The sequence below is a fragment of the Chiloscyllium punctatum genome, chromosome 2 (genome assembly GCF_047496795.1).
Source record: "Chiloscyllium punctatum isolate Juve2018m chromosome 2, sChiPun1.3, whole genome shotgun sequence".
In the NCBI taxonomy this organism is placed as follows: Eukaryota; Metazoa; Chordata; class Chondrichthyes; order Orectolobiformes; family Hemiscylliidae; genus Chiloscyllium; species Chiloscyllium punctatum.
The window spans coordinates 113,220,996-113,248,413 of record NC_092740.1 but is presented as its reverse complement, the minus strand read 5'-3'; the positions used below and the strand labels follow the sequence as shown (position 1 = coordinate 113,248,413).

Here is a 27,418-nt window from a genome sequence, read left to right as displayed (position 1 = left end):
TCCATGTCAATTCATCTTCCTGAATTTACTTGAACTTTGGTGGATCATTGTTTGATTTCCTAAATTTATCTTAAAACTTTCATCGTACAAGATTCCCAAACTTTCCTAATGAATGACATCAAGCTAACTGTCCAGTAGGTCTCTGCTTTTTCTCTTCTTCCTATACTTTGTCATAGAATTACATGTTGACCAAACCTCAGTCAGAAGAGTCCACTGTAGAACTGAGTGAATTTTGAATTATCATTCCTGATTTCTGATGATCCCTGATGTAGAGGTGCTGGTATTGGCCTGGGATGTTAGTCTTCTGAGAAAGTCAGAAGTCACATGACACCAAGTAATAGTACAACAGGTTTATTTGAAATCACAAGCTGTCAGGCACAGTGAGAGAACAGAGGCAAACAGATACCGAGTTTATAGGCCGAGAGATCAAGGGCCGAGAGCTCAAACAATCATACAACTGGTATGAGTGGCCTCAGATAATAAGTCTCTGCAAGTGACCAAGAATGTTAGACGATGTGTAAAGCATTCATGACGTCGATGTCAGTGCTGTACTATCATAACAGCAGGCAAAGCAATAGGAAATTACAAAAGGTGACACCTCAGGTCAGATACTGAATTACAATATTGTTTACAATATGTCTCAGAGTTTTCACCTGGAATCAGGCTGATTTTTATTCTGAAAGCTGGAAATTATAAGATGCCACATTGACTGACTCTGACTACAAATTGTCTGTTTTTTAAGCCATCTTCATGGATTTGGAACTTGGCTATCAGTCTCTGCTCAGCGATTCTGTGTCATTGTGTATCTCAAAGTCCACCTTGGAGGATGCTGACCTGAAGATCGGAGGCTGAATGCCTGTGACTGCTAAATTCAAAGAATGGGAGGGACCATTCCTGTTTGGCATTTGTTGCGCGGTGTCCATTCACCTGTTGGCATAGCATGGTCTTGCCAATACACTATGCCTCAGGCCATCCTAGCCCGCAGTGTATGATCACATTAATTATTACTCAAGCCTCGAAGCAATCAGCTCCAGCAGCTTTAGTGGATTGTAACTTGTTGCAGCACAATTTCTCTGTTAGTCCTAATCATATTAATTTTCCTTCACTAATTACTCCCTGAGCTGACCTTTTTTTCAGCACTGTTACTGTTACAGAATATTTGTTCCATTTCTCTAATGTCTACTCATTGCCCAGGATAATCTCTCTTATCTCTGCCTTCAAGGTACGACATTTCCTTAACTGTTCTCATCACCTTTCTGGACTTTGGGTGAGTAGAAGGTGGAGGTGTATTTAGTAGACAGGTAATGTATTATCACACCATGATGTGATAATACAGCTGGTATAAAATTATCTGATAGACTTGTCAACAGCTAGACCAGCAATCTGATACTGGCAAGACCCAGGTTAAAGTAATTGAGTTTTACCGTCCAGACCTTGTGTCCATCAATCACTGTGTTGGCCAACACCTTCTGCACCTATCTGCCCAAGTAGTACCTGCTCTTCTCACCCTGCATAGCAGTTTGAGAGAATAAAAATTCCATATATTAAAGGATGGCGTTCACTATTTAAATAATTTGGCAATCTGCAGGGATTCAACCTGGCAGCATTCAATACCAGGGGTGACAGAGAAGTACACGGCAAGTAAATGATGAACTAGAAGCACTTTATTTTGCAATATACAATAATATCAGAATAACGTCAGTGTGGATCATCCACTGATCGGGTGTGGATTACAGAGCAGCTGATTCTCCTGATTGTTGTGTTCCCCACTCTGACACCAGGAATCTCACTCCATGACTCATGCACCAATTGGAAACATTGTGTGGAATCTTAACCTGATAGACTTTTGAAGACAGTGAGGAGGTTGGTAGAGAGTTGGGAACTTGCTTGATTCAGGAGTAGACCTTCTTATAGCTTTTAAAGTCAGTCACGGCATGAACATCCTACTTCCACATTTCCTACTACTCAATGAGGATGGCCGGGATGTTATTCTGAGCATTTGGAACGGAATTCCTGGAAGGTTGCCCTTGGGGATTTGGACACTGAGTTGCAGTTTCTGAGGGACTAATGTGAGGTGATATTTACTAAGGATGGGAGGAAGAGGCAGACTATCAAGCTGCGGATGGAAGTGTTTGAGGGATTGAGCAACAGGAGTCTCCCCCTCAATGAAGAGAACAGAACTGCAAGGACAGGCTGAATAGTGACAGGCTTACTGACAACCACTGTGTGTCCAGCTAGTAGTCTACTGGGAAGGAGGTCTTGCTCAGCAAGGCTGCAGATGTCAGCACTGACATGCCATGACAGACTAAACCTCCTGACACAGTGGGAATCCCACGTGTCGAGACAGCTGACCCTCTACATGTAGACCCTGTTTAGGGGTCGCACCTCCTGCCAGCTGGTGCTCAGTGTCCAGCAGCTTGGTCAGTGGAGTGCCATGTGGCTGAGGAGAAGGCAGCTAGTGTTGCTGCTGGTTTTGCTCCTTCTGCTGCTGACGCGGCTGGTGTTCAGAGGCTCACAGTGGAACTGCAGAAGCTGTTCCCACGCTGTGATGAAGGCTAGCGGCAGGGAAAGGTGGATCAGGGAATGTGAAGAGCATGACAGAGGAGCAGACTTCCAAAAAGCTGGATATCAGCTGTCAGGAAGTGAAAGGACACTTTCAGAAGCACTGCTGTGGGCACCAACCTCTCAAGTACACATTGCTGCAGCTCCGCAGTTTCACAGTTTGTCTTAACCTGCCACTTTCTCTTTGTAAGACATAATTCACTGTTTTGTTAGCTTGATGGCCTTGCTTTCTCCATCCAGCACTGTTGGATGTTGATTATTTTTTCAAGGATTACAATTTTGCATTTACCTACCCGATGCTTATTTATGGTATTGCTCTCACACATAAAGGTACCTTGTTTAAATCTGGAGTGGAGCTGGGGAGTACCCATCTGTTTGCAATCTGTTTGTCAACTTTTGTGGGTCTAACCCCTGTATCCACCCACATCTGATTGCTCTTGACAGTGAAAACCTGCCTAATGTGTCATCTTGACCAAGAGAGCCAGGATGCAATGTGTCTAGTTTTTTAATCGTGTGATGTGCATGGTTAACAAGGCCAATTAATTTTGTTTAACCCTTAATTTCCACTTAAAACCAGTGCATTTCATCAGGTCTTGGTTCACCCACATAATGGCAAATTCCAGACCTTTGACCCAGTGAAGCTGAATTATTATTATTAATGATAATTCAGCATCACTGGGTCAAAGGTCTGGAATTTGCCATTATGTGGGTGTACCAAGACCTGGTGAAATGCACTGGTTTTAAGTAGAAATTAAGGGTTAAACAAAATTAATTGGCCTTGTTAACCATGCACAACTTTTAGTGCGGAGCAAGGTTGTGTCTCTACATAGAAAACAGAAGTAATAATGTTAGCCTTCTATTATTATTAATAATATTAATAATAATAATAGAAGGCTAACATTATTACTTCTGTTTTCTATGTAGAGACACAACCTTGCTCCGCACTAAAAGTTGATACCTCATTTTCAACAGCTTAAATTTCAAATCCTACTGAAGTGTTAAGTTATCTCTATCATGTCTACTGTCCTCGAAACACTTTCATTTTGAATGAAGCCTCCTAGCCAATTTTTAAACATTCATCAAAGAGCTATTGTGTAGTAGTACCAACGCATGAAAAGTACTGAGTTCTGAGGATCATCACCTCAAGTTCATGCAGTGTTTCAAAGGGGAGCTGTGCAAACTTCACTGACAGAACCAGGATAACTGGAGAAATCTCCCTGAGCTAACTGTTGAATTTAATGAGTTGTTGAACTGTTGACCTTAACATAAAGTGGGGAATGTGGGCTGAAGCTGAAGTGTCCAGTCTAGAGTGGGTGGTGGATGTTGGTTACAATTAACATTTGAAATAGAATGATCAGAAATATTTCAGTGCCTTTAGTTTACAGAATGCAACACACAGGTAGCCTCTGTGAAATCTTGAGAGCCCACATCTGACCAAAAGGTTCCACAACTTCACCTATTTATCTGATGCCTCTGATTTATCTAAAAAGATGCATCAAAGCATTTAAGACAGTCATTGGGAGAATAGTTTAATAGACTATAAATTAAAAATTGAATTAGAGGATGTAGAGCTGTTACTAGAGAAATGGATGAGACACGGAAGGATGTTGGTGGAGAATTTCATCTTTACTGCTCCCTCCTTTGTGGCATTGGTTAGTTTTTAGTCAGGCTTTGCTGACTATGTTTGAGATAAGATTAAACTGGTGCTGGAAAAGCACAGCAAGTCAGGCAGCATATGAGGAGCAGGAAAATCGACGTTTCGGGCAAAATCCCTTCATCAGGAATCAGGGCTTTTGCCAGAAAAGTTGATTGTCCTTCTCCTTGGATGCTGCCTGACCTGCTGTGCTTTTCCAGCACCACTCTAATCTTGACTCTAATCTCCAGCATCTGCAGTACCCACCTCTACCTAGTTGTATTTGAGATACACTGCCTTTGTTTTTTCATTGTTCATGATATATCTGTTGGTACTTTGAACAAACCTCATCCTCTTACCAACTGTGTTACCTACAACAGTAGGAGAAATTAGACACAAAAATACTGGATTGCACAAGAACAACAGCTATTAATATACTGCTCCCCTTGCATAGAAACATTATTTAACCTTGGGGCAGCACAGGGGCACAGTGGTTAGCACTGCTGCCTCACAGAGCCAGGAGCTAAGATTCAAATCCATCATTGGGCAATCGCCTGTGTGGAGTTTGCACGTTCTCCCTGCATTTGTGTGTGTTTCCTCTGAGTGCTCTGGTTTACTCCCACAGTCCAAAGATGTGCAGGTTAGGTTGATTGGCTGTGCTAAATTGCCCACAGTGTCCAGGGATGTACAGATTAGATGGACTGTCCATGGGAAAAGCAGGGTTACATGGATAGGTTAAGGTCTGGCTCTGGGTAGGGATGGTTTTCAGAGGGTTAATGTGGACTCAATGGGCTAAACAGCCTGCTTTTACACTGTCGTGATTCTATTCTATTCTTAAATGCTGAACATGGATTCTAGGGCAAATCTGAATGTGGCCTGTTTCATTGCATGTTATATTACTGGTGCCAGTGACTTTGACAATTCTGTAATTAGATAACTGGCAAATTCTTTCAACTATGTTAAAATTCAGTCTCACTACCAGCTCTAACCATTTATGTGATGAATTATCTTAGCCCTCCACCCCTCACCTTCAAGTTCAAACCCTCAATTGAGTGCTAGGAGATTACTTGCCTAGCTGATTACTCACTCACTCATGGCTCTGCTCTTATTTACTTATCAATTCTATCCTACATCAACAAATAATAGCTTCAATGTTAAGGCTCACAATGATGTTCATTAGCAAACCTTTTCCAGCAGCAAGCTCTGAATGTTGGCATTTGCAAAGATATTCAGAACTTGCAGAAATTTGCAATCCCTCCAAAACTGATTAACAAGACAAGAAGAGTCAGATCAACATGATTTCCATCACTGAAACAGGCTCTGCAGCATTCTGCCTCAAATTCACCCATTTTACAAATGACAAGATTAATACATGGAGAGACAAGCCATTCACTGTCTGCAGTCTTCAATCCAATCTACTGAATGTTGATGCTGCCATTGGTCATATTGTCTTCAGTTCCTGAAGTTGACCACCTCTACTTCTAGATAGATCAATCAGTTAGTAACAGTTTGTGCAATTCCACTTCTTTCACTGATACTGTTTTTTCAGTCTCCTGACTCAAATTTACCTCACGGATTAACCCATTTTGATACCTGATGTCATGTTGATTCTTAGTCTGAGGTTAAGACCTGCTCTGTAATGTCACAGTTTGATCTTTCAGTTCAAACCATCTCAAGGGACCAGTCAATTAAAATTACCTTGTATTTCATTTAGGGTCACATGATTGAAAAACAGGTTCTGAGATGGTTACAACCCAATGAATATAGTTGGAGGGCAATTATGGTGGGATTATCTGTTTCCTTCTCTTGGTGAAGGCTTCATTGTCCTTTGGAACTATGTTTCTTGGGTTTAGAGCAGTGTCAACCTGGAAACTCCAGATCATCGATGGTGCTTTGATCAGGATCCACTGATCTGTCTTGCTACCAGAGGTAGGGAGGCATAGGCAACTAATGCTGACAAGGCCTATCATGGAACCAAACCAAATTGTGGCTGGGCTGCGAGTTGTTGGAGCCAAGACTTTTCAATAATTCCTTGTTAAAAGAAAGGATGGGTATATACTGGTTAGGTGGGCTGATCAGTGGCAAAAGCAATTCAAGCCAGATAAATGTGAGGTGATACACTAGGGTAGTACAAACAAGGCAAGAGAACACATGATAAAATGGTGGGACCCTGGGAAGCACTGAGGATACATGTACACCAGTCTCTTAAAGTATCAGGGCAGGTGGATAAAATGGCTAAGAAGTTAAAAAAAGACCAAAAGGACCACAGATGCTGGAAATCAGAAACAAAAACAAAAACAGAAATTTCTGGAAAAGTAGATCTGATAGCATCAGAGTTAATGTTTTGGCTCAGTGACCCTTCCTCAGAACTGATGGGAGGGTAGTTAGGAAAAGGTTGATATTTATACTGGAGATGGGTTAGGGAGGCAGAGTGAACAATAGGTGGAGATACAGCCCAAACAAAGAGAAAATGGTTGGACAGAAAAAGAGTGGTTAAAGATCAATCTGGGGGAATGAATAGCTCCTAATGGGGACAGTCAGTGGTTGACAGTGGGTTGTGTGTGGTAACAGCCCATGTGATGACAAGACCGGATGTGTGGGCGTTGGGGAAAGCACATGGCCTCAATCCCTTAAATTGTTGAACTGAATGTTAAGTCCAGAAGGCTGCAGAATTCCCAAGCAGAAAATTAGGTCCTGTTCTTCCAACTTGCACTAAGCTTCGCTGGAGCATTGCAGCAAGCCTGAGACAGAGGTGCTGGTCAGGGAACAGGGTGGTGTATTGAAGTAGCAAGCAACTAGAAGCTCAGAATGTAGATGCTCTGCAAAGTGGTTATCAAGTCTGTGCTTCTTTTCCATAGCGTAGAGAAGAGCACATTGTGAGCAACGGTGCGTAGACGGGGTGTCCGCTTTGCAGAACACCTACATTCTGTCTGCAAAAATGACCCTAAGCTTCCTGTTGCCTGCCATTTCGACACGTCATCGTGTTGCCTGACCAACATCTCTGTCTCAGGCTTGCTGCAGTGCTCCAGTAAAGTACCTCATTTTCCGCTTGGGAACTCTGCAGCCCTACGGACTCAATATCGAGTTCAATAATTTTAGAGCTTGAGGCCATGTCTTTACCTCAAAGCCCACACACCCAGTCTTGTCATCACATGGGCTGCTACCGCACACAACCCACTGTCAACCTCTTACTGTTCCCATTAGCAGCTATTCATTCTCCCAGACTCACCTTTGAGCATTCCTTTGTCTGTCCAACCATTTTGCTCTCTCTTTGGGCTCTATTTACACCTATTATTTACATTACCTCCTTTCCCCATCCAATCTTCTGTATGAATATCAGCGCTTTCCTCACTACCCTCCCATCAGTCCTGAAAAAGGGCCAGTAACGCAGAATGTTAACTCTGATTTCTTTCCACAGATGCTACCAGACCTGATGAGTTTTCCAGCAATTCCTGCTTTTGCTTTAGTTAAGAAGATATGTGTTTTACTTGCCTTTATTGGTTGAGGCATAGGGTCTAAGAGCAGAGCAGTTATGCTGGGACCATATAAAACCTTGGTTAGGCCACAGCAAAGGTATTGTTTAGTTCTGAATCTACACAGAAGGTGGGATATGATAACAATGGAGAGGGTGCAGAGGAGATTGACCAGACAGTTTCAGTTATGAAGAGGGATTGTACAGATTGTGGTTGTTTCCGTTATAGCAAAGGAGATTCTGAGGGGACATGAATGAGATATGTAAAATGACAAGGGGCATAGATAGGGTAGATGGGGGGGCGGGGTCCAATGATTGGGGGCAGAGATGTAAGGTATGGGACTGAAGATTTAAAAGGGAATGTGAGGAAAAACATTTTCACCCAGAGGGAGGTGGGAAACTGGAATACACTGTCTGTAAAGGTGGAATAGGCAGCACCCTCAGAGTGTTTATGGTGCCAAGACATGCAAGGCTATTGGCCAATTGCTGGAAAATGAAATAAGAATAGTTAGGTGATTGTTTTTGACAGCCAATGATATGATGGGCCAAAGGGTCCTTTCCTGTGCAATAGATCTCTATGTATCACAATGAACCAGTTCCATTTAGCTCGAATTTGACTGTGTCTGTGTAAATGTTGACTGGGGTCGAGAGTGTGGTGCTGGAAAAGCACAGCAGGTCAGTAAGCATTTGAGGAGCAGGAGAATTGATGTTTTGGGCATAAGCCCTTCATCAGGAATGAGGCCTCTTTCTCATGCTCCTCGGATGCTGCCTGACCTGCTGTGCTTTTCCAGCACCACACTCTCACCTCTGATCTCCAGCATCTGCAGTCCTCACTTTCTCCTGTAAATGTTTACTGCAAATCCTAACAATCAATATTTGCTCAACTCAGGAATATCCTGAATAATACCTCCCAATGTTATAGAACAGGGCATCAACACCAATCTCACAGATGAAAAGCATGGGGATCTGTCAGAGATTCCAGGAAGAATTTGAGACAGGAGCTAATTCACCATCTGAAATGAGCAACGAGTATATTACTATTTATGACATGGAGGATTTATTCGTGGTAACAAATATACATACTCCATTCTAATATTCTGTTTATTTATCTATCATTGCAGTGTGGGGGAACCACATTGAGACAAACCTTTGTCCCATTGAAGTTACCAATTGATGATGCTCCCATCACAAAGGCAATGTGTTCAGATCTTCCAGCTGACAACACTCAATCCTCACTAGATCAGCCAATTAGTGCAGTTCTTGCAGCACAATTTACTTCACTGAAACTGGGGGTCATACAGCGCCTGCCTCAAACTTGCCTAGTTTTCAAATGTGTTTAGACTGCATCTATGTCTCCTTTTCTTGAAGGTAGATCCCATTGCTTCAGTATTGTTGGGTTTGGAGCAAGGTTGATCTAGACTCTTTAGACCGCCTATGATGGCTGATATTATTGATCAGGATCCACTGATGCCAGCTTGGCATTGAAGAAAGGTAAGCCAGTCAGTGTTTTTGGGCACTTGAGGTAGAATTGCATTAAATTCTTGCTCTATGTGTTGTTGGAGGTGAGGGTCTTAATCAAGAAATGGTAAAAACAATGGGAAATGAACCAAGTTCATTAAGATCTATTCTGTACATTGCAGAAAGCAGGTACTTGGGACATCACAGTGGGTCTAGCAATGATTGATTTCGTCCCTATCACAGAATGTCCCAAACAACATACAACTAATATACATAGTTGAATATAATTACAGAACAGAACATGAGCATCATGACAGTGTGACGGTTAGTCAAGGATTCCAAGGAAGAACCTGAGAGTAGCACTGGTTAACCATCAGGAGTTAGGCTCCAAGGATCGTTCATCTATGAGCAAAGAGATGGAAAATTTACCCTTGTCAATAAATACAACTGTTTCACCCTCATGTGCCGCAGCATGACTGTTATGTGTATAATTACAATAAAAGTGACCACGTTCGGCCAAACCTTTCAATGTAAACAACTTTCCATTGAACCTATTGATTCATATGAACTTACCTCGGGAGTTTTCAGATTTCATTGATTCAGCAGCAATTGGAGTGGGAGGAGCAACTGAGAGGACCGTGGCATGATGGGAAGGTAATTTTTAAATATCTAAACTTAGCTCTGGAGTTTCAGGTACGTATTTTGGCAGCAGCCGAATCCTGAGACACTATACATGTGGTATCTCGCACCTGCCCTCTTCCTCTAACTCTCGTGTGTTGCAAAGGTAAGGTGTTTAAATTGATGCTTCTTGTGTTTCGTGTGATTGAGTAAAAGTTTACTATTAGTTGGTTAGTTGAATAAGACCATAGAGAAGTACTAACAATTGTTTAATTCATAAATGTGTATAAATTAATTAAATAAGTAGAGATGCTCGACAGGTGATATGCTGTAGCTGTATGATGTGGGAGCTGGCTGATCCCATTGTGAACGGCAGTAACAACATCTGCGCAAGTGTTGGTTGCTGGAAGAACTCTCGATCAGAATTGATGATCTGGAATCTGAGCTTCAAACACCCTGGCATATCCAGGAAGAGGAGAGTTACCTGCATGCTTTGATTCAGGAGGCATTCATACTTGCTAGATTCAGAATTCAAATTCAGTTAGTGTTCAGGAACAACAGGATGTGACCGTATCTGAGGCAGGTAGGGAGTTTCTGAGCTCAGGATTGGAGGAGGCTCAGCTCTTGACCTTGTCCAATAGATATGAGACATTTGCTCCCTGTATGGATGAGGAAAAGGGCTGTAGACAGGATGAGCCAGCTGACCACAGTGCCATGGTGCAGAAGGCCATTCAAGAGGGGATGCAAAAAGACAACTATTTGTTATAGGGGATTCTATAATTAGGGGGACAGATAGTATCCTCTGTGAGCCAAATCAGGAGTCCTGCATGGTGTGTTGCCTGCCTGGTGCCAGGGTGCAGGACATCTCTGAATGGCTTGAAAGGATATTGGAGGGGGAGGATCTAGTTGTTGTGGTCCGTCCTAGCACTAACAACATAGGCAAGGCTATGAAGGAGGACCTGTTTGGGGAGTATCAAGCACTAGGAAGGAAATTGAAGAACAGATCCTCGAGGGTCATAATCTCTGGATTACTGCCTGAGCTGAGTGCTAATTGGCATAGGGATAAGAAAATTAGGGAAGTAACCATGTGGCTAAGAGATTAGTGTGGAAAAGAGGGATTCCATTTCATGGGACATTGGCATCAGTTTTGGAACTGGAGAGATCTATACCAATGGGTTGGTGTCCACCTGAACCGATCTGGATCCAGTGTTCTGGTGAAAAGGATAGATAGGATGGTTACTAGGACTTTAAACTTGTGAGTTAGGGGAAAGGGAAAGCCAGAGGGAGTATGGAGTCAAGTAGAAAGATAAGCAGCAGGTTAGCATGTATGCAGGGTTTAAGTTCAAGGCTAGGAATTAAGCAAAAAGGAAGGATAACTTAGGTGGAGTTGATGAAAATCATGAGGATAAGAAAGTTAGCATTAAGGTGCTTTACCTGAATGCTCAAAGCATTTGACTCAAAGATGAGTTAACAGCACAAATCATTGTAAATGATTATGATGTGGTAGGCATCACAGGGGCATGGTTGCAGGGGGTTCAGGACTGGCAGTTAAACATCCAAGGATTTACAACTGATCGAAAAGACAGGGAGGTGGGCAGAGGGGGTGGGGTTGCCCTGTTAGTTAAGAATAAAATTAAATCTATGGCATTAAATGATATAGGGTCAGATGAGGTTGAGTCTGTGTGATTGGAGTTGAGAAACTACAAAGGCAAAAAAACCATAGTGGGAGTTATGTACAGACCTCTCAGCAGTGGTCAGGACCAGGGGTGCAGGATGTACCAGGAAATAGGGCATGTCAGAAAGGTAAGGGCACAGTGATCATGGGGGACTTCAACATGCAAATGGACTGGGTGAATTGTGTTGCCAGTGGATCCAAAGAAAGGGAATTCATCGAATGCTTACAGGATGGCTTTTTGGAACAGCTTGTGATGGAACCCACAAGGGAGCAGGCTATTCTGGATTAGTGCTATGTAATGAGCCAGACTTTATAAAAGATCTTAAAGGGAACACTTAGGTGGCAGCTATCATACAATGGTAGAGTTCAGTCTGCAGTTTGAAAGAGAGAAGGCAAAATTGGATGCAATGGTGTACAGTTAAATAAAGGTAATTAGAGGGGTGGGAGAGAGGAACTGATGAAAATTGACTAGAAGAAGTAGAGCAACAATGGCAGGAGTTTCTGGGTGTAATTGAGGACACAGTACAGAGGTACATCCCAAACAAAAGAAAGATTACCTGGGGTGGGTGGGGAAGGGAAGTGAAGGAGGGGGAGTTAGACAACCATGGCTGACAAAGGAACTCAGGAAGTGTATCACAGAAAAAGAGAGAGCCTATAAAGTGGCTAAGAGCACTGGGAAATCAGAAGACAAAAAGGATAACAAAGACAGAAATAAGAAGGAGAGGATCAAATATGAAGGTAAGCTAGCCAGTAATATTAGAAATTATAGTAAAAGTTTCTTTCAAAATATACGAAACAAATGAGGCAAAGGTAGAGATTGGGCCCCTCCAAATTTGTGCAGGAAGGCTACTGATGGAGATTAGGAAATAGCTGAAGAACTTAAATACTTTGTATCAGTCTTCACAGTGGAAGACATGAGTAATATCCCAACAATTAAGGAGAGTCAAGGGGCAGAGCTGAATGTGTTGGCCATTACAAAGGAGAAAGTACTTGATAAGCTAAAAGGTTTAAAAACTAATAAATCTCCTGGCCCGGATGGCTACATTCTAGAGATCTGAGGGAGGTGGCTGAAGAAATAGTGGAGGCGTTGGTTGTAATCATTCAAAAATCACTGGAGTCAGGGAACGTCTCGGATGATTTAAAAATCACTGTTCAAGAAAGGATCAAGATAAAAGATGGAAAATTATAGGCTGATAAGCCTAACTTTGGTTGTAGATAAAATTCTAGAATCCATTGTTAAGGATGAGATTTCTAAATTCTTGGAAGTGCAGGGTGGAATTAGAACAAGTCAGCATGGATTTATTAAGGGGAGGTCATGCCTGACAAGCCTGTTAAAATTCTTTGAAGAGATAACAAGTAGGTTAGACCAAAGAAACCCAGTGGATTGTATCTACCTAGATTTCCAAAAGGCCTTTGATAAGGTGCCTCACAGGAGTCTGCTGAGTAAGGTGAGGACCCATGGTGTTCACGGTGAGCTACTGGCACGGTGAGGATTGGCTGTCTGACAGAAGGAGAAAGTGAGGACTGCAAATGCTGGAGATCAGAGCTTAAAAATGTGTTGCTGGAAAAGCGCAGCAGGTCAGGCAGCATCAAAGGAACAGGAGAATCAACGTTTCAGGCATAAGCCCTTCGAAGGGCTTATGCCCGAAATGTCTGACAGAAGGCAGAGAGTTGGGTAAAAGTTCTTTTGCGGAATAGCAGCTGGTGACAAGTGGTGTCCTGCAGGGTTCAGTGTTGGGGCCTCAGCTGTTCACTTTATATATAAATGATGTGGATGAAGAGACTGGGGGCATTCTGGCAAAGTTCGCCGATGATACAAAGTTAAGTGGACATGCAGGTAGTTCTAAGGAAGTGGGGAGGCTGCAGAAAGACTTAGACAGTTTAGGAGAATCATCAAAGAAATGGCTGATGAAATTCAATGTGAGCAAATGCGAGGTCTTGCACTTTGGAAAAAAGAACACAGGCAAGGACTATTTTATAAACAATGAGAAAATTCATAAAGCCAAAGTACAAAGAGATCTGGCAGTGCTCGTACAGGATTCTCTAAAGGTTGACTTGCAGGTTGAGTCTGTAGTTAAGAAAGCAAATGTAATGTTGTCATTTATCTCAAGAGGGTTAGAATATAAAAGCAGTGGTGTGCTTCTAAGACTTTATAAAGCTCTAGTTAGGCCCCATTTAGAATACTGTGTCCAGGTTTGGGCCCCACACCTCAGGAAGGAGATATTGGCACTGGAGCATGTCCAGCAGAGATTCACACGGATGATCTCTGGAATGGTAGGCCTAACATACGATGAACGGCTAAGGATCCTGGGATTGTATTCATTCAACCTCAGAGTTGAGGGGAGATCTAATAGAAACTTACAAGATAATGCATGGCTTAGAAGGGGTGGACGCTGGGAAATTGTTTCTGTCAGGCTGGGATACTAGGATTCGTGGGCACAGCCTTTAGAATTAGAGGGGGTCAATTTAGAACAGAAATGAGGAGACATTTCTTCAGCCAGAGTGGTCGGCCTCTGGAATTCATTGCCATGGAGTGCAATGGAGGCTGTGATGTTAAATGTCTTCAAGGCAGAGATTGATAAATTCTTAACCTTGCAAGGAATTAAGGGATATTGGGAGAGTGCAGGTAAGAGGTGTTGAAATGGTCATCCGCCATGATTAAATGGTGGAGTGGACTTGATGGGCTGAATGGCCTTACTTCCACTCCTATTTCTAATGGTCCTACGATGTTATCATTGTTCAGATTCCCTTCACAAAGTAAAGCTATTCAGATTTCTCAGTTGGCTAGATAGGTCAGCAAGAGAGTAACAGTCAATGCAGCTCTGGTTTCTTCATTCAAACTAGTTGTAGAGCCTTCTGCCTCAAAGTTAATTAGCTTACAAACCTACTCTGTTATCTGATCTTATTGTGATACTCATTGAGAGAAACCTGTGTTTCCCATGTGTTTAAACCTAGAGCCCAGAGCCCGAGGACGATGATGTAATTGCTTGTGTTCCCATGCCACCCATCTCTTTGTGAGAGATGCTTCTGATGTTTTAGTGTCCTTTGGAACTAATGCTTGTGTTACTTCAGATTGGAATCTTCAAGGTTTACAACTGGTGCTGGAGAGGGTCATACATGGAGCTGATTCCAATTCTGATTGTACCATTTGGATTGAGGTTTTTCAACAAATTACTTGAGAATGTGGCAATAGTTGATGACTCAGTTCCAATAAACTGTATTATTGATGAGTAGGTAGCACCAAGCAAATAAATGCATTCCTGTGATTTATTGTGGAAACAAATACAGACCAGTAATTACTGCCCATTCATCAGAGTGACACCAGCATTCAATGGGAGATCTACAATGATATCAAGTTGTTGTGTACATCTGAGAACCAAATTCAAAGACAGAGATCAAGTAGTCAGTGGGGACATCAGGAAAGACATTAAATTGGAGCTGTGTAACTATGAACTGTGTAATTATTCGTCTACATGAGCAATGATATTGAGGATTTACTCATAACACCAATTTTAACTAATCCAAGATTGCATCAATATTACTGACTGTTATACTGCTCAATTTACTCATTAGGATGCTCACAAATTACAATGCAAACTAAATATGTGGAGACAAACCATTCATTGTCCACTGTCTTCAGCCTACTCCAGTAGGTGATGATGACTCGCATCCACTCCAAGCACCACTGACACTCAGTCGAAGCAGTGAGTACTATCTACAAGCTGCACTGCAGAAATTCACCAAGTATCCTCAGACAGCACCTTCCAAACCACGACCACTTCTATCTAGAAGGGTAAGAGCAGCAAATACATGGGAACACCACCACCTTCAAATTGCCTTCCAATCCATTCATCTTCCTGACTTTGAAATATATTGCCATTCCTTCAATGACACTGGGTTAAAATCCTTAAATTCCCTCCCTAATAGCATTGTGGGTCAACTCAGAGCAAGTAGATTGCAGCAGTTCAAGAAGGCAGCTCACCACAACCTTCTTAAGGGCAACTGGGGATGGGCAATAAATGCTGGCAAGTCAGCAATGCCCTCATCCCACAAAATGAAGAGAAAAAAAAACATAAGTCACACTCTCAACAGAGTAGCATCAAAGGAACAGGAGAATTGACGTTTCGGGCATAAGCCCTTCAGGAATGAGGAGGGTGTGCCAAGCAGGCTAAGATAAAAAGTAGGGAGGAGGGACTTGGGGGAGGGGCGTTGGGAATACGATAGGTGGAAGGAGGTTAAGGTGAGGGTGATAGCCCGGAGAGGGGGTGGGGGCGGAGAGGTCGGGAAGAAGATTGCAGGTCAAGAAGGCAGTGCTGAGTCTGAGAGTTGGGACTGAGAAAAGGTGGGGGGAGGGGAATGAGAAAGCTGGAGAAATCTGCATTCATCCCTTGTGGTTAGAGGGTTCCTAGGCGGAAGATGAGGTGCTTTTCCTCCAGGTGTCGTGTTGCCATGGTCTGGCGATGGAGAAGGCCAAGGACCTGCATGTCCTTGGCGGAGTGGGAGGGGAAGTTAGTGTTCAGTCACGGGGCAGTTGGGTTGGTTGGTACGGGTGTCCCAGAGGTGTTCTCTGAAACGCTCTGCAAGTAGGCGGCCTGTCTCACCAATGTATAGGAGGCCACATCGGGTACAGCAGATGCAGTAAATGATGTGTGTGGAGGTGCAGGTGAATTTCTGATGGATATGGAAGGATCCCATAGGGCCTTGGAGGGAAGTGAGGGGGGAAGTGTGGCCGCAAGTTTTGCATTTCTTGTGGTTGCAGGGGAAGGTGCCAGGAGTTGAGGTTGGGTTGGTGAGGGGTGTGGATCTGACAAGGGAGTCGCGGAGGGAGTGGTCTTTCTAGAACGCTGATAGGGGTGGGGAGGAAAATATATCTTTGATGGTGGGGTCTGTCTGGAGGTGGCGGAAATGACGAAGGGCGATACAATATATCTGGAGGGTGGTGGGGTGGTAAGTGAGGACCAGTGGGCTTCTGTCTTGGTGGCAATTGGAGGGGCGGGGTTAGGGCGGAGGAGCGGGAAGTGGAGGAGATGCAGTGGAGAGCATCGTCAACCACGTCTGAGGGGAAATTGCAGTCTTTGAAGAAGGAGGCCATTTGGGTTGTTTGGTATTGGAATTGGTCCTCCTGGGAGCAGATGCGGCGAAGGTGAAGGAATTGGGAATATGGGATGGTGTTTTTACAGGGGGCAGGGTGGGAGGAGGTGTAGTCTAGGTAGCTGTGGGAGTCGGTTGGTTTATAGTAAATGTCCGTGTTGAGTCGGTCGTCCGAGATAGAAATGGAGAGGTCTAGGAAGGGGAGGGAGGAATCTGAGACGGTCCAGGTAAATTTGAGGCCAGAGTGGAAGGTGCTTCCAGATAAATTTGAGGTCCAGCAACACATTTTAAAGCTCTGATCTCCAGCATCTGCAGTTGTCACTTTCTCAACAGAGTAAACTTGTTCAACTCTTACAACCAACCACCTCGACAGAAGAGTCTGTAACGGTTTCTGCAGTTTCACTGAAACTAGTTGCACAGCTTCCTCCTGGCTCATACTTACTGAGTTGATGAACAGATTGTGATAAATGATCTCATTTTAATGTTTAGAGTGAGGATGAGATTTGTTCTGAGGTCATGGCTTACCTTATTCAGCTAAGGCCTCAGTTTGAGAGAGGATTTAAGCAAATGTTCCTTCAGTTTCATTTCAGTCACATGATAGAATTATTTAGAACCTAAAAACAGGTCTCAGTGAGGTTACTAATCAGCGTATGTGTGTCCAAGGATTGACTATCTGAGCAATGAGATTTATACATGACAATAAATACAACTGCTTCACCTTAATGTGCCACCTTATCACTGAGTCTGTTATATGTATAATTCCAATACAAAATAATTATGTTCAGACAAGTCTTTTCAATGTTGGCAACTTTCCATCAAACCTATTGATGATATTATGATGATTCAGCCTCCCTTCATAAAGTAAACTTTTTCAGATTTTCTAGGCAACCACATTCACTCCTAGTTAAATCATCAAGAGTAAGTCGGAGTAGCTCAGTTGTTTAAACTGATTGTAAAATCTCCACAATGATGCTGTTTACAAACCTATTGTGATATCTGAGCTCATTGTGAGAGATACTTGGATTGTAATGTACAGTATGCTTATGATACTTGCCCTGTTGTTGAAGATTATATCTTCTAGTTGAAGGGCTACATTTTGATGACACTTGAACAAACAGGCTGGGATTTCATTTAGCTCACAATGAGACTAACACAAAATAGATTACCATGCGGTTGAAACCCACAGACCAGGGCTTGAGGATGATAGGTGCTAATGGGAATGTTTGCTTTCCCTATGCCTTCCTTCTCTTGTTGGGAGATGTTAATGATTATTCAGTATCCTTCCACACCAGGGCTTGTGTTTCTTGGGCTTCGGGTTGGTGCTAACAAGGTCTACCTGGGATTTCTGAATGGGTCAATCAATTATGGATAGATTATGCCCAATCCCCAGAGTATTCCACAGAGATCCATGGGAGATCTTTCAATGACGCAAAGTAGCTGAATATATTTACAGGTCAAGGCATTAGCATCAAACTCAGACTGACAGTTATGAAAGAGAGTGGGGCTCATAAATCACAGAAATCAGGTTCCTGCATTCAGTTCTCAGCTCAATGAATGGAAGATATACCTGTGACAAGAAATACAACTATTCCATCCTAACATGCAACAGTATTACTGATTCTGTTATGTGTCTAATTACAATACAAGATAATCATGTTCAGAGTTTTCAAAATCAGCAAATTTCCATTGAACCAACTGATGGATGATGCTATCAGTGTTCATGCTCCCGTCACAAAGTCAACTTGTTCAGAGCTCCAAGTCAACCACATTCACTCCTAGTTAGATCAACAGGAAAGTATCAGTCAATGCAGCACAATTGCCCCTTTCAAAGTGGTTGTGAAATCTCCTGCCTTAAAGTTACTGCTTACAAACCTACTGTGATGTCTGATCTCATTATGATCCTCATTGTGAGAGAGACACATGGAATGTGATGCACACTGTGATTGTGACTTGCGCCCTGTATTTTTGAAGATTGGTTCTTCTCATTAAAGGGTCACACTTTGATAGTGTTAAGTAAATACCCTTGAATTTCATAGGCCAGAGAATGTGATATCAAGTAAAACAGGTTCTCACGTGGATTCAAGTTATGGAGCAGGACTGGAGGATGAGGGGTAGTGATGGACATATTTGCCTTCCCCACGCCTCTCTTCTCTTGGAGAGGGGTGATCCTGATGTTTGTGTCTTTCAGAAAAAGGGCTTAGGTATGTTGAGTTTCAGGTTAGAATCCACAAAGTGGTAAATTGCTGCTGGAGAGGATCTTGCTTGGAACTGAATCCAATTCCGATTGCCCTATTGACTTGTGGCTTTTCAACAATTTATTGCCTGAGAGAACAGCAATATTTGATGCTTTAGTTCCATTAAAATTTATTATGTGTATATACGGCAGTAGAGACCAAATAAATGAATTCCTGGTATTGTATCGTGGGAACAAATAAATACCAGTAATTACTGCCTATCCATCAGAATGATACCAGCAATGCACTGGGAGATCTACAATGACATCAAGTTATTGTCTACAGGTGAGAACCAAATTCAAAGAAAGGGAGCAGTTGATCAGTGGGAAACAACAGGGAGTACATTAGATTGGAGCTATGTACCTACCAGCATCAGGTTCTAGGACCCAGCCTACAAGAACAATAACATTAATACTAGTAACATCTACTTTACGTAATCAATTATATTTAAGCCTACGATAGACAGATTTTGTCACCCATTTTCTACAGAGCCATTTAAAACACTTTGATGCTTGGCAAGGACTATTAGACTGGCACAATTTTGCCTCATTAAATTCTGTGGTCACATTCTGCTGTAGCAGGGCACCCAATGATGCTAATGGTCGACTAGAATAGCCCCCTCAACGTTTGCACTTTTTGCCTGTCAAAATAGTGACTGAGAGCTGATAATGGTGCATGAAGAGAAGTTAGACACTCAAAACTCCACCGACTGGGGCCAGAAGATGAATAACTCCTCAAATCAGATTGAAATTCCACAGTACCAAGGCTTCTATGAAACTTCTATAGAGTGGGAGAAGTCAAGGTCAAATCTGGTACAGAGAAAGAACTAAAGGGTGAGATAAAAAAAATACTGTATGAAAAGAGAGTCACGGGCCAGAAAAAGTTCATTTCATGTGATTCTCTAAATACTCCTATTGAACGAATTGCATCTCCAGGTTTGCATTCATTAATTTACCAGAACAGTTGATAGGCCACAATTAAGACTTTTCATATCATTGAAAGGCATTTAGATTGGAATAAACAAGACTTCAAATTCTATAACAAATTTCATTTATATCTACTTTATGAAAACAGTGACGTTACTCCAATATGAGCAGATTGTGCAGATGACATTTCACTTTGTTAAGAAGTTAAATCTTTTGGATTTCTTAAATTTAGAACAACATCTGCCCCTGTCAATAATTGTTGCCCTATTTTTGCAGAAGTAAAAAGTGCCTTTGACCTTATCATTATATTGACAGAACAACCTGGTGTGACAATATGTGCCCTTAAGAGGGAGCTGTTCTCTTTTGTTTCTCCTGACCGACGGAAGTTGTAATCCTGGTGGTAAGGCATTTACTTCATGGAAAGTAGATAGCTTTGTTTGAATTTAGACAAAAGAAACATGAGTGGATGGAGTCAGGCTCATACAAATCCAATGTTTTAGTTTTTGCTTTCCATTGTTGAAGTTAATGTTTTTGGAGTTGAAGCTGTTAGATACAGCTCTCTCTCTGCTGCCATGAAAAGCCCGAGTTCTCTCTGCTGTTAGATTCATTCTGTCAGTGTTCCTTCTCATGGACTGGAGGAGATGGCAAGTGAAAGAAATGTGTTTTGTTGAGTTTGCCTTTACCAAGGGTGTGTTTATGGAATGCTGTTATATTGGAATAGTTAATGAGTAGTAGTTAAATAATATATTTTGGTAACTATGTTAATTCCTCTTGTTTTTGTTTGTATTTTAACTGTGGTGTAAGAATATTCTTAAAGCCTAGTAGTTTGACCAGTCAAATTGCATCTGGAATGCCTCACACGTCCCTCTAAATAAGATAAAAGTTAGAGTTTAGGCTATCTCCTTGATATGTTTTGAAGGGGTTGATCTGGTCTGTAACACTGGACTATTTTAGCTCTGTATGTAGTTTGATGCCCAATATTGTTTCATGACTGAAGTGCCTTGAGATATTTTAATATGTCAAAGGTGCTTTACAAATGCATCGACATAGTATTGTTGTATTATGGCCAAATGTTAAAATCTATACTGTAGCTACTTCAAGCCTTTCATACCTGATGGATGAAAAATATTGGAGAACAGGAAAAGCAGTAATGTAATTATGTAAAATCTTCAGGTTCTTCCTTATGGAGAAGGATGTAAGAATCACAAACAGAAGTTGCTGGAAAAGCTCAGCAGGTCTGGCAGCATCTATGAAGAGAAATCAGAAGTAACAATTTGAGTCCTCAGAAACCTGTCCAGCAATTTCTGTTTTTGTTTCTGATTTATAGCATTCACAGTTCTTTTCGGGTTTTATTAGGAAGGATGTGAGATTTGGAGTCACTCACTTTGGTGTGGAACAGGCTGGGAGAGAGATGATTGGTGCCTTTTAAAACCATGAAGGGATCGAAAGCAATGGAATTCTTTGAAATGGAAATAGATGGCAGAATTGGGGGCTATTTTGCATTTATCGAGAAGTCAGGAGAGGTGTGTTTTAACATAGCTGAGAAGTTTGATTTAAAAATATCTATATAGAAAACGGATATAGGGGCACTATTGCTATTGGATATATACAATTTGTAACATGTATCTCAACAAATAAAAATTATTAAATGAATAAAGACATGACTTTAAAGTTCTACTCTTCATTGCAGCAGGGCGATCTGTATTTCAAATGGGAAAGGGAACATTGCCCAAGGTGTAGATTGGAAACTATGATTTATTTTCCTTTTAACTCCTGTATGTGGTTAAATTTAAAATCTGTTCAAGCATTTTTTTTGCCTCAATTAGTCTCGCTAGCTCTAGTAAGGCAGAAGGGAGTAATTGTTTCCCCAGGAATCTTTGTGGGAGCAACAGACATCTGATCCCAAAACATTTTCTTCTCTGGGAATGAGATTGTCAGAAAGCAGTGACAAATATCGATAGCAACTTATTCCCGTGTTGTTTACCTACTCCCTAGAGGATGCAGCTTCCCCAGGAACAGGATCTCTCCGTATGCAGCTGTCTTAAACCAACTTCGTCCAATTGCAGTGCTGGGGGAGGGTAGCACATTAATGAATACTTGGGTCTGCACTGAGGTCATTGTGTGGCTGAGGGTACATTCAATGTGTAACCTCAGTTGTACACCATACAGCATTTTTGATATAACATTCTGCTCCCCATTCCCCACCTTGCACTCCTGACTCTATCCCACAGCATAGTTTCAGAGTGGGTCCACCACTGCCTGTTTGTCTTCACTTGAATGGTTTGTGTTTGGGAGGGGAAGTTTGAAATTTATTCCTACTTAGTCAAAAAACCTGGAATTCCCAATGTTTGAGCTGAGCCTACTTCTGATTGGTCACCCTCTTCCCACTCACAGAAGCTAACCAAGTTCTGGATTAGTGGTGCTGGAAGAGCACAGCAGTTCAGGCAGCATCCAAGGAGCAGTAAAATCGACGTTTCGGGCAAAAGCCCTTCATCAGGAATACAGGAATCCTATAGTTCAGAAAGGGCTGCCATATTTTATAAAATAATTCAGTTTTTTGGTGCACCATATTTGAAAGGAAGTCAAGAGGAATACATTCCATTACCAACCTACAACAATTCGAAAGTCCTGGAGGGCCTTCAGCTACCCAGTTTACTGAGATTTTTCCTTGCACAAAAGGAGAGAATGGAGAATAATTTCCTCCCGTGCACATCCAGGGAAGGCAGGCTCAAAGCCCAGGAGAAGAGATACTGAATCCACCCTAATTTCTGCTCCCAAGATATCTGTCAGACTATTTGGTACTCTGACCCAGTATTTGCGGAACTTATGACATGTCCATAAGCAGTGTGTGAGTGCCAGCCTCTATTTTACATTTGGGACACATTGGAGATGCTCTTGTCCTAAATTTTGCCAATCGTTCCAGTGCTATATGAGACCTATGGAGTATCTTTAACTGAATGGCCTGGGTTCTATTACAGATGGAGATTTTTCTGGCATTTTCCCAGATGTCATCCCACATTTCTGTGGATATTTCCAACCCCAATTCCTGACCCCATCCAATTAATCACTTGGATCAGGCGGGGCACGGACATCAAAGGATTACTAAGAAAAGGGAGAACATCATTTGCATAAATGGTAATCTTATGTTTACCCATACCAACTCTCAGGGCCGTTATATTAGAGTCAGCCTGTATAGCTTCAGCTAGTGGCTCAATTATTAGCATGAATAACAACGGTGAGAGAGGACATCCCTGACAGCAGCTCCTACCCACACTGAAGCTATCCGAGCCTAATCCATTGGTGATCACAACTGTCTTGGGGTCATTATACAATATTGAGACCCATCTAGCAAATACCTTTGCAACGCCAAACCATTCCAATTTATAGAACAGGTATGACCATTCAACCCTGTCGAATGCCTTCTCTACATCCAACAAGACTACTATTCCTGGTATTCTTTCCTGATGACAAACTTGAATCACATTCAAAACCCTTCGAATATTATTAGATGATCTACGGCCCTTGATAAACCCTGTCTGGTCCTCTTTTATAATATGTGGCAATATCTTCTCCAGCCTCAATGCTAATGTTTTAGAAAGAACTTTAAAATCTACATTTAGCAAGGATATTGGTCGCTATGATGCATAATCTTCTGGGTCCTTTCCGTTTTTGAGAATGAGGGAGATATTTGCCTCTTTCAGTGAAGGCGGGAGGCATGCCTGACTATGAGTAGTTATACTTGTCCATAAGTGGACCAGCTAATACTTCTGTAAACCCTTTGTAGAATTCAGCCCGAAATCCATCTGGGCCAGGTTCTTTACTGCTCTGAAGCCGCCTGATGGCGTCAAGTACTTCCTGGGTTGTTAGGGGAGCATTCAGGACCTACACCTGTTCCGGGGTTAAGTCCAGAAAAGCCAGGCTTTTAAAGGACTGCATCGTCCTGGCTCTATCTTCACAAACCTGTGATTTATACAAATCAGAATAAAACTTTCTGAAGATTGTATTGATCCTTTTATGATCTTGCGTCAGAGTACCAGCACTTTCCCTTATGGACATGATAACCTGAAGGGCCTTTTTTCCTTGCAAGAAATGCTAGGTATCTACCAGGCTTATCGCCAAATTCATATAACCTTTGCTTTGCAAATAATATTTCCCTCTTTGCCGTTTGGTTAAGCGTGGTATTTAGGGCTGTCCTAAGGGCTGTAATCCTTAATAATTTAGCAACAGAGGGCCTATCAATGTATGCTGTTTCAGCTGCCTTTAAGCAAGCCTCAAGCTGTTCTCCCTTTAGTGTTTTCTTGGTCGCCAAGTATGAAATGATCAGACCCCTTGCATAAGCCTTAATGGTCTCCCACATCATTGACATGCTAGCTGTACCTGAATTAATTTCAAAAAAAGTTTTGAATTCTTGAGAGAAATAGTCTACAAATTTACTATCCTTCATTAAGTAAGAATCCATACGCCAATATCGGGGAGATGTCTCATTGTTCCTAGTCTTGATTTCCATATACACTGCAGCGTGATCAGAAATTATTATATTACCTATTTTGCAGGATAATATGGAATTCAAAAAGGTCGAGGGGGCAAAAAACATATAAATTCTAGTGTGACACTTATGTGGATTAGAATAAAAAGAGAAATCTCTGCCTTGTGGGTGAAGGCAGCTCCACACATCTTCTAATCCTAGCTCTTTATTCAAATCCACCAATTGCCTGGATCTGGGGGATACACCCGCAGTACTCTTGGGTATCCTGTCTATCTCTGGGTCCATAATGCAATTAAAATCTCCCCCTATAATTGTATGATGGGCCCCGATAGCCATCAGTTTGGAGAAAGCATCCATTATAAATTTGAAAGGATGTGCCGGGGTACAATACAGATTCAAAATCCTATATTCCTGTCCATTTATACGGGCTTTAATCAGTATGCACGGTCCAGATTCCTCTTTTATCTGACTTCAAATTTTGAAAGGGAAATTCTTCCAAATGAGAATGATTACTCCCCCACTTGAACTAAAAGATGAAAAGAAGGCCTGATCAAATCCACCCTGTTGTAATTTCAAGTGCTCTTTATCCAGTAAATGTGTCTCCTGTAAGAGAGCTATAACAACCCTTTCTTTTTTGAGGTTTGTTAGTATTTTCTTCCCTTTTGATTGGCAAATTACACCCCTTGACACTCCAGGTGCACCATTTAATCAAATGACTAACCATAATTGTCTGGGCAAGTCCGAGACCCCCCTGGGAGGAAGAACCCCATCCAAAACACCCCGAGCATAGACCGTAGAAAATTCACAAAAATAGAGATTCTTTAATATACTCACACCAATATAGTAAAAAACTATTCAAAGTTTGGGAGAAGATTTGTAGCTCGGGTGCTCGTTGTTGTGGTTCTGTTCGCCGAGCTGGGAATTTGTCTTGCAAACGTTTTGTCCCCTGTCTAGGTGACATCCTCAGTGCTTGGGAGCCTCCTGTGAAGCGCTTCTGTGCTGTTTCCTCCGGCATTTATACTGGCCTGTCTCTGCCGCTTCCGGTTGTCAGTTCGAGCTGTCCGCTGGAGTGGCCAGTATATTGGGTCCAGGTCAATGTGTTTGTTGATAGAGTCTGTGGATGAGTGCCATGCCTCTAGGAATTCCCTGGCTGTTCTCTGTTTGGCTTGCCCTATAATGGTAGTGTTGTCCCAGTCAAATTCATGTTGCTTGTCGGCTGTGTGTGTGGCTCCTAAGAATAGCTGGTCGTGTCGTTTCATGGCTAGTTGGTGTTCGTGTATATGGGTCGTTAATTGTCTTCCTGTTTGTCCGATGTAGTGTTTTGTGCAGTCCTTGCATGGGATTTTGTACACTACATTAGTTTTGCTCATGCTGGGTATCGGGTCCTTCATTCTGGTGAGTTGTTGTCTGAGCGTGGCTGTTGGTTTGTGTGCTGTTATGAGTCCTAGTGGTCGCAGTAGTACAACACACACACCAACACTTAGATACATTTAGTAATGTTAATACCATGTGTAAACATAAAACTATAAAGTTACAGTCTCAGCAGGTAATAATGAAATGTAATAATTTCAAATAAAAGGGGGAAAAAACCCTGTTCTGAAAGAAAGAGATAATGTAGGACAAGGCAGATGCCCCCCTTACCTGAATCAACTAGGCCGCCTGGCCTATATATTAAAAAAAAAGAAAATCACATAGTGGAGAACAAATAAGCTCCCCTCCCTATCCCCCAGAGATGATATTAAACAATAGAGGCAATAAGAGAAAAAAAGGGGTAAACCAGGGGAGGGGGGGGCAGAATCGCATAATTAACCACACAAATTAATCCTTACAATCTGCTTAAGAGAGTCCAAAAATTCCTTGGCCTTCTCCAGTGATCCAAAGTTATAGACGGATCTTTCGTGGTTAAAACGTAGCATTACTGAGTAGAGCAGGGAATACTGAATGTTTAAATCCTGTAGACGCTTCTTCGTTTCATCAAACGCCCTCCGCTTGTGGACCAAAGCTGGGGAAAAGTCCTGAAACAGCATAATAGACAATAGACAATAGACAATAGGTGCAGGAGTAAGCCATTCAGCCCTTCGAGCCTGCACCGCCATTCAATATGATCATGGCTGATCATTCCTAATCAGTATCCTCTTCCTGCCTTATTTCCATAACCCTTGATTCCACTATCTTTGAGAGCTCTATCCAACTCTTTCTTAAATGAATCCAGAGACTGGGCCTCCACTGCCCTCTGGGGCAGAGCATTCCACACAGCCACCACTCTCTGGGTGAAGAAGGTTCTCCTCATCTCTGTTCTAAATGGTCTACCCTGTATTTTTAAGCTGTGTCCTCTGGTTTGGCACTCACCCATCAGCGAAAACATGTTTCCTGCTGCCAGAGTGTCCAATCCTTTCATAATCTTATATGTCTCAGTCAGATCCCCTCTCAGTCTTCTAAACTCAAGGGTATACAAGCCCAGTTGCTTCAGTCTTTCAATATAAGATAATCCCGGCATTCCAGGAATTGACCTAGTGAACCTACGCTGCACTCCCTCAACTGCCAGAATGTCTTTCCTCAAATTTGGAAACCAGAACTGCACACAGTACTCCAGGTGTGGTCTCACCAGGGCCCTGTACAGCTGCAGAAGCACCTCTTTGCTTCTATATTCAATCCCTCTTGTTATGAAGGCCAGCATGCTATTAGCCTTCTTCACTACCTGCTGTACCTGCATGCTTGCCTTCATTGACTGATCTCTCTATACTGCCCCTTTACCTAAATTGATTCCATTTAGGTAGTAATCTGCCTTCCTGTTCTTGCCACCAAAGTGGATAACCATACGTTTATCCACATTAAACTGCATCTGCCATGCATCTGCCCACTCACCTAACTTGTCCAGGTCACCCTGTAATCTCCTAACATCCTCATCACATTTCACCCTGCCACCCAGCTTTGTATCATCAGCAAATTTGCTAATGTTATTGCTGATACCATCTTCTATATCATTAACATATATTGGAAAAAGCTGCGGTCCCAGCACAGATTCCTGCGGTACACCACTGGTCACTGCCTGCCATTCCGAAATGGAGCCGTTTATCACTACCTTTTGTTTCCTATCAGCCAACCAATTTTCAATCCAATCTAGTACTTTGCCCCCAATACCGTGCGCCCTAATTTTACTCACTAACCTCATGTGTGGGACTTTATCAAAAGCTTTCTGAAAGTCCAGGTATACTACATCTACTGGATCTCCCTCGTCCATCTTCAGAGTTACATCCTCAAAA

General features: G+C 42.3%; 1 long non-coding RNA gene across 1 annotated transcript; it reads right to left on the bottom strand.

The window, feature by feature from the left end:
* Positions 1–24,956: 24,956 nt before the first annotated feature.
* LOC140487937 (uncharacterized) lies at positions 24,957–27,408 on the bottom strand. The gene is made up of 2 exons (XR_011962973.1): positions 27,323–27,408; positions 24,957–26,170 (listed from the first exon to the last, which is right to left on the bottom strand). It is a non-coding gene; the product is annotated as an uncharacterized lncRNA (long non-coding RNA).
* Between the last annotated feature and the right edge of the window lie 10 nt (positions 27,409–27,418).